Below are 7,553 nucleotides of genomic sequence, written 5' to 3'. Positions count from 1 at the left end.
AAACAAACAAAATGTTGTCCCGTATTATATGTTATGCCAACCACTTTGTATCTGCAGAAGAAAATAAGTTAATGGTTTTTATCTGTAGTTGTTCATGGGTTATGCTCTTGGGGTAGGGAAAAGACAGGCATTCCTTGTTTTTTATTCTGCCTCTGTGAGACAGTAAATACAAAATTAGGATTTTCTTCACATATGCATTTGAATAAAAAAATTGTGATGATTTCTTAAAAATCTGAGATTGATTTAGCAACGTACTTAATGTTATATATTGAGATCTCTGCTGGGAAGTTCCGCGGATCAAATTGATCAGTGCTTGTATATGGACCTTTGACTGCAACAGAGATCATCAGCATGCATGGCATTCCATTGACAAATAGACGAGGTCCCAGTTGCGGTGTGCCACTGCATTTTTTAAAAGTGATTCTGAAACAGATAATGAAAGGGTGTATCATATATATCAGAATTATTTCAGTCATCAGATGGTGTCAGTGCAATTTACAATTTAGCATAGGTGGTGATCCAATGTGGTGTACTTTTTAGGGTATGGAACTTCAGTTCAGAAAACCAAGGTGCAAATCTCTGCTCTGCCATGGAAGCTTGCTGCGTTGCCTTGGTACAGTTGTACACTCAGAGCCTAACCTTCATCACAGCATTGTTGAGAGGAGGGAAAGAAGAACAATGTCTGCTGCAATGTGTCCTCGTTGGTGGAGAAAGTTGGGGTACAGAGAAAGAAAATAAATTCTAAAACAAGCATTGGACACACAACACATCATTCTGGACAAACACCTTTTTTTAACTTTTAAATGTGGGTGTAACTGCTGTGCCCCCACTTCCCTGTTCTTAAACTTGGGATTACAGTGACTTTGCACACAAGTTATAGTCAAAGGAAAATACCATGCATACAGATTATAAATTACCATGATTTATCAATATTAACATAAGCAGTATCTACTACTTTCACTTTGTTGGCAATCCCTTTTTGGTATCAAAACCAGTCTAGCCCTGTTTTTTTTTAATTGCTGACAGAAAAGATTCCATAAATATATGACAAGAATATTTGTATGACATCCATGTCTCCTTTCAAGCAATGCATGGATGGATAACATCACAAATACCTCTCAGAAACCACAGCACTTACCTGTTATCATGGAGAGATGCCAGCTGATCATTCTTCACATCGCCCTTTTCTCTGTCTACAAAGTACATGCCACATGGCAGAGAAGATGGTTCATGGAATGCATTCAGTGCCTCTTGGACTTCCTTGGCATCTGTCAAACTGTACTTACAATAACAAGAAGGAAGGCCAAAGTGATTGATTTGCCAATTGATAGACAGTTGTAACTTTATTCACTGCAGACTCTTATCTTTTCATATGTCATTTCAAATTGTAGGAATGCACACTCACCATAATACTATCTCTGATGATTTGATTTGAGATTCCTTTTTCGAACAGTTATGGTTGTCACAGGTAGACAACTGTGTGGTATGCCAGAAGTAAGAGAGATGTGTGGTAACCATTTCTTCTTCGGTTCCATAGCAGTCCCAGAAACTCTTCCCCTCATAGTTCGCAAACTGCAGTAGCCATTCCATTTTCCAAGTACTCCATTTCTTTTCACATAAGGCGTTATTTACTCTGATCAGAGCATTAATTGCTTCCACAGTGTTTCGCAATGACCTGATTTCTTCTTTCAGTTGTGGGTACTGTTCCATGCTCATATGAATTATATACAACAGATTATCAATGGTGCAGGTGTTTTTAAGAACTATCTTTCGCCTGTTTACTCGAGCTATTCCATTCCAAGGAGGACAATCAGAAACAGGATGGTTCTCTTTGTGCAGAGACACAGGTGGTGCTCTATAGTATTTTGAAACCTTCTTTTTTGCTGCATGTGGCCGTTTGTACCAAATTTCCACCACAGTCTGTGGAGGTGGAATATCTTTAACTTTTCCATTGTTCTTTAAGGCCCTCCCCTTTTTAACCTCTTTATTTGCAGAGCATCCCTGGAAGATGCTGATTGTAGATACACGAAGTTTTCCCTGAACTGTTTCTTTCATTATCTCTACAAATGTTGCTGGTCTGCGATGAAGTTTGCCATTAAGAACTTGATTCTTAACAATTCTGAACCAATTTTCAGCAGGAGAATTAGTATCTCTGGTTTTGGGCCATTGTTTGGCCTTTAGCATGATTCCGCTCCATAATGGCAATGTGCGAACATACTTTGACAAGAGTTTCTTCAATTCAATACTGTAGTAGATGTTTGGTTGTAAGGCACTGTTCAGTTGCTCATCTTCAAAGTTTTCTTTTGGTATTAATCTTACAAATGGCGATTTGGCGTATATTGATTCTGATGCAGATTCCATGATATCGTCTGTCAGATTGAGGTCCTGTTGAGTTACAGATATTTTCTGTTTTTTCAGATTATGCTGTACAGTGCTGATGGCAGCCTTACAATTTTCTGTAAGATGTTTGGTGCCAAATATCATTGTGAGGCATTTAATAAGCTAACTACATTCCTGTATGGTTTTTCCATTTTGCAGCAGTGCAAAGGAGTAGATAAAAACTTTTTAACTTCATTAGAAAGCTTTAATTTACTGACATGTCCAACTATAAGTTTTATCATATGTGCTGCACAGATATGTATTACTGTAAAATTGATAGGTCTATCATTAATAGATACTTCGTAACACATAAATAGGTAATGTAGTAGTGCCACGTGATTGAAAACCTCTGTGACAGCATGTATTAAAGCCCAGCTATGATCACATTCGATTTTTTGGGGCTTCAGATTATGTCCAGTGACTCGAAATGTATCACGAGAAAGTAATGCCAGCCATTGAGAAATAGCAGGAGTGCGTTGATCTGAGGTAAGCATCTCTGCTACCGGAAGAATACAGGAAGAATCTGATGGGACTTTTGTACACAATGCGTAGTATAAAATGTGATGGTCAATTCCTGGTGGTTTCTTGACAACAGATCCAGTGGCATCGAGGTACAGCTCACATATACCTGCTCTCTGAAGATCTGAGAGCAGGTGAAGCTGTGCCTCCATATACATGTGTAATTTAAATGGTGTCACAGCAATGTATTGTATATACAAACGGCCTGTTTTAGGTACAGAATGTTCTGTGGCATCCTGTTTCCTTTGTATGTTAATACAGTCTTGGAAATTGTTGCAATCTGTCCGTCCATCAAGATTCCCCTCACTGGAAATTTTTTGCAGTACTGATGTACTCTTTATTTTATTATGGTTGCCCGCAAGTAATGCATCAGGGTCGGAATGATTAACAAGCTTTATCCTAAGCTGACTTGGTGTATCTCCTTTAAGTTCTTTTCTGAGTTTAGTTCTTTCAGGTCAGCGTGTGTGTCTTTTGTATGTTTGGCCAACTCTGTGAGTTATTTGTCCTTTTACATTGATGTGTACTTTGACATAACTGGATTCCTTTTTGGGCACATCCTTAATTGTCATACACAGCATGATGCATCCATCAAATTTGCATTTTGCTTTGCCATGCCAAAATGGAGCATTTTTTCCCCTTGAATCCTTTCTTTTAATGCGGTTGTAAGTGAAGGAAAACACACAAAATTTATTATATTCCTGGATTTTTTCTCCAAATACAGTTGCCCAGTCACCTTGTAATCCAGATTGTGAGGTGCTAAAATATATTTTTCTCCATTCAGTTATACATAAAGTGATTGTAAATGCTGGTAAACATGAAGCTCTAAATTCCCCAGTTGTGCTAACAGGTAGTTCAGTGGAAACCATTTGCTGCAAGGTAGCATTGCTAATTACCACTTCGCCATCAGCATGACTCATATCACTGTCCTCAGAAACAGATAACTGATCATCATGAGGATCAACACTTCCTTCACATTTTTCTGAGCACAGCCTTCTGAGCATAGCTTTCTTCCAAGAAACCACAGGCCAGCATTCAGTGGGAATTTCCTGCTCTGTATCATTAACATTAAATGTTTCCACAGTTTCTGGATTCTCAAAATCACTTGTGTCAACATTCAGCTGTGCATATTGAGGTGTTTCCCTTACTCCATATTTATCATCTCCTGTTACTGTGCCATTGGTAATTTCAATATTCTTGAGAGCTTCACAGACTGGACAAAACCATGGAAGTAACTGGGCAGAATCAGCTATAGATTGATAATCTCGGCATTTAGGAGGAAACCAGTCCTTGCATTCATCACATTGAACATAAGAATGTGATTCTTCAGGCTTGTTACAGACATAAGGTATTTTAATGTCTCTAATCTTTGCAGCTGTTTTAGTTCTTAGCCCCTTTTGATCTTCATGCCAAAAATTATTTAGCCATTTTCTAAATTGTAGGGTGTTTGCATATAGCTTACTTGCAAGTTGTCCCCAAATGGATGTGGGCTTTCGATAATCTCCTTTCTGTAGATAAGGATGATATTCTATGAATGCACCAATGATTCTGACCTCAAAAGATGGATCAGTCAGTCTAGTTTTCAAAGACATTTTCAAAACCAGTGTAAGATAGCATTGATGAAAAAAAATTATTAGGAAGCACCCCCAATCATGTTACCAGCAATGGTCTCCTAGCAAATTGGAGGGAATAAGCAGAAGGAGAAGTTTGCAAGAGGAGGGGTAACTTTTTCACTTATGTCACAATTGGGATTATAGTTACCAGGTCTAAACGGTAGAGGATGTTGAAGGGACAGCAGCTCCTTCATGGCAAGAAGTGGAAGAAGGGGCTCATGAGAGCAAGTGTGACCACTTACTATCAGGCACTCAAATGGATAAGTTAACACTCCAGTCCAGGCTGCAAAGATGAGCAGGCCCAAAACATGGCCTGCTTTAAAACAGAAGCAATTCCCAATACAGGTATCTGGGAGGTAGCATAAATAAAACATCAAAGCTACGGAACCAGAAGTAGGATCAGCACCAGCACATGTCCTCTTGTGGGGGACAGGCTCTGGAGTTCAGGGGTGTGTGATTTGGGGTGATCCAAAGATTATTTGAGGTTGCAGGGGGCTTACGTTTTCACCAGTTACATGGTCAAAGCCATGTGTGATACAGGGTGCTTGGAGTCAGGCCACATGCGAGGCCTTAGGTCCAGAACCAGAGACTGGATCAGCACCAGCACATGTCCTCTTGTGGGGGACAGGCTCTGGAGTTCAGGCGTGTGTGATTTGGGGTGATCCAAAGATTATTTGGGGTTGCAGGGGGCTTATATTTTCACCACTTCCTTATTCAAAAACATGTGTAATACTAGGTGCTTGGAGGCAGGCCACATGCGAGGCCTTAGGTCCAGAACCAGAGACTGGATCAGCACCAGCACATTGTCCTCTTATGGGGGACAGTCTCTGGAGTTCAGATATGTGTGATTTGAAGTGATCCAAAGATTATTTGGGCTTGCAGGGGGCTTATATTTTCACCAGTTCCATGGTCAAAGCCATATGTGATACAGGGTGCTTGGAGACAGGCCACATGCGAGGCCTTAGGTCCAGAACCAGAGACTGGATCAGCACCAGCACATGTCCTCTTGTGGGGGACAGGCTCTGGAGTTCAGGCATGTGTGATTTGGGGTGATCCAAAGATTATTTGGGGTTGCAGGGGGCTTATATTTTCACCACTTCCTTATTCAAAAACATGCGTAATACTGGGTGCTTGGAGACAAGCCATATGCGAGGCCTTAGGTCCAGAACCAGAGACTGGATCAGCACCAGCACATGTCCTCTTGTGGAGGACAGTCTCTGGAGTTCAGGGGTGTGTGATTTGGGGTGATCCAAAGATTATTTGGGGTTGCAGGGGGCTTATATTTTCACCATTTCCTTATTCAAAAACATGTGTAATACTGGGTGCTTGGAGACAAGCCACATGCGAGGCCTTAGGTCCAGAACCAGAGACTGGATCAGCACCAGCACATGTCCTCTTGTGGGGAACAGGCTCTGGAGTTCAGGCGTGTGTGATTTGGGGTGATCCAAAGATTATTTGGGGTTGCAGGGGGCTTATATTTTCACCACTTCCTTATTCAAAAACATGTGTAATACTGGGTGCTTGGAGTCAGGCCACATGCGAGACCTTAGGTCCAGAACCAGAGACTGGATCAGCACCAGCACATGTCCTCTTGTGGGGGACAGGCTCTGGAGTTCAGGCGTGTGTGATTTGGGGTGATCCAAAGATTATTTGGGGTTGCAGGGGGCTTATATTTTCACCAGTTCCATGGTCAAAGCCATATGTGATACAGGGTGCTTGGAGACAGGCCACATGCGAGGCCTTAGGTCCAGAACCAGAGACTGGATCAGCACCAGCACATGTCCTCTTGTGGGGGACAGGCTCTGGAGTTCAGGGGTGTGTGATTTGGGATGATCCAAAGATTATTTGGGGTTGCAGGGGGCTTATATTTTCACCACTTCCTTATTCAAAAACATGTGTAATACTAGGTGCTTGGAGGCAGGCCACATGCGAGGCCTTAGGTCCAGAACCAGAGACTGGATCAGCTCCAGCACATGTCCTCTTGTAGGGGACAGTCTCTGGAGTTCAGATCTGTGTGATTTGGGGTGATCCAAAGTTTTTTCCTGCTGCAGCTGCCGCCCCTTTCTTCTTATTGAATTGTTCTGGGGGCATCCTATTTTGAAGCTGTTTACTCAAGATCTAGGTTTTGTAGGATGACCCAGTATAGGTCCACTTAGAGAGCTGAGTCTTCTGAATATGAAGGTGTATAATATGTTCCCCTGCAAACTTCATTTTGGAATGTAGAGCTTTTCAGTTTTCCCACAATATTCGAATAAGGAACTGGGAACTGGGAACCAACTTCAGCTTCGTGTGTGGTGTGTGTGTGAGTGGCAATAAAAAGAGTGTTGGTTGTGAGTGACCAGATCCCTCCTGAGGTAAAAGGTTAAGCTAATGTAGGGAGGAGCTGGACTAAAGGTCCAAAGGCAAAGGTTTAATAATTTTTAAAAACATTTTTTTAAAAAAAGTCATTACAGTACCATTTTTCTTTCTGAAACTGTAGTTGAATAAATTAGTAGTAGTATAAATTTCTATCAATTTAAACCAGTTTAACTTCCATGGCTTCCCCACCTAGCCTCACTGCTAAAAGAATCCTGGGAATTGTAGTTTGACGAGGAGAGTGTTGAAAATTTTGTTAGCTCTCGCTCGCTCGCACTCACACACACACACACTCCCGCCCGTTCCCTGGGGAAAGAGCATGACCATCACACTCGCACCGGTTTCAAATTGTGAGGTAGGTGAGTGGATTTTTCACTCTTCCCTCGTTTGCCAATCAGGATTAAGAACGAAGCTCTTTATTGAAAGCTGAATTCGGAGTCTTGAAATGACGCGGCCAAAACTGAGTAAACTTCCTCGGGAATCTTTTTCACACAAATAAATAATGAGGCAACATCCACATTTTTCCCCTGCGTGTTGATCAAGGCCGGGGGCCCCAGCACGTCTCTGAACAGGCTTTCGTACACATTCCCAAGAGCAGCATCGAGAGTCTCCCGTGCTGTATTTGATATTTCTGCATGTTCGTGAAATGGCCATTTACTATCTTTAGTATTTATTAAAGTGCCTGCTAAA

This window comes from Eublepharis macularius, chromosome 1, assembly GCF_028583425.1.
Source record: "Eublepharis macularius isolate TG4126 chromosome 1, MPM_Emac_v1.0, whole genome shotgun sequence".
Lineage (NCBI taxonomy): Eukaryota > Metazoa > Chordata > Lepidosauria > Squamata > Eublepharidae > Eublepharis > Eublepharis macularius.
This window is presented reverse-complemented; position numbering follows the sequence as displayed.